The 806-nt window shown below is 54.3% G+C and overlaps 1 protein-coding gene across 1 annotated transcript in view; it reads left to right on the forward strand.

Moving 5' to 3' along the window:
• Window positions 1-105: 105 nt before the first annotated feature.
• LOC103074069 (heat shock 70 kDa protein 1-like) overlaps window positions 106-806 on the forward strand; it is a 3326-nt gene continuing 2625 nt past the window's right edge. Inside the window, exon 1 of the mRNA XM_007459544.1 lies at window positions 106-128. The gene's annotated coding sequence lies outside the window, so the exon portion shown is untranslated. The remainder of the gene's footprint in view (window positions 129-806) is intronic.

Here is an 806-nt window from a genome sequence, read left to right on the forward strand (position 1 = left end):
GGGGGGGGGGGGGGGGTGGGGGGTGGGGGGACACTGGCTGTGCAGTTTGGATATTGAGGGAGCCCCAAGTTATAGGCGCTCCACAAAACGAACCGTATCAAACTGCATCGAAGGCGGCGGGACACTAGGTGAGCCACGAGTACTCTGATTGGAATGGGCTGGGAATCGGCAAGACGAATAAGTCCTTGTTTGAGGAAGTGCTGGAAAGTTCCCTAGTTTGTTTAAATCAAAGGTATGGGGATGTGGGCCAGCCAGGGAAGGGGGATCGTTTAAGGACCGCCAAGGTGGCTGGGATTGGTCAGAGCTGCCAGAAAAAGGTGAAGGAGCTGGTCTGTTATTGTCTCCAGATAACGGTTACTTTTTTTTTTTTTTTCCTTGCGTTATGCGGGCCTCTCCCTGTTGGGGCCTCTCCCATTTGCGGAGCACAGGCTCCGGACGCGCAGGCTCAGTGGCCATGGCTCACGGGCCCAGCCGCTCCGCGGCATGTGGGATCATTCCCGAAACGGGGCACGAACCCGCGTCTCCTGCATCGGCAGGCGGACTCTCAAGCACTGCGCCACCAGGGAAGCCCTAACGGTTACTTTATTTGGAAGAAGATTAGAGAAAGAGACAGCCTTAGAGAGCACCACCTCACCTGAGAAAACTCATGAGGGCTTGATTGGGTTCCTAGCAGCCATCTTCAGACTGGCCCAAATGTACTCCCACCAATCCCTAATGGAGGGTAAAAGGCGATCAGCAGGGTTGCTAAACCCATGTGACTGATGTCTCCTGTGGAGACAAGAACTTCAAATAATCAAAGTTCAGCA

Source organism: Lipotes vexillifer, unplaced genomic scaffold (assembly GCF_000442215.2).
Source record: "Lipotes vexillifer unplaced genomic scaffold, Lipotes_vexillifer_v1.1 scaffold862, whole genome shotgun sequence".
Lineage (NCBI taxonomy): Eukaryota > Metazoa > Chordata > Mammalia > Artiodactyla > Lipotidae > Lipotes > Lipotes vexillifer.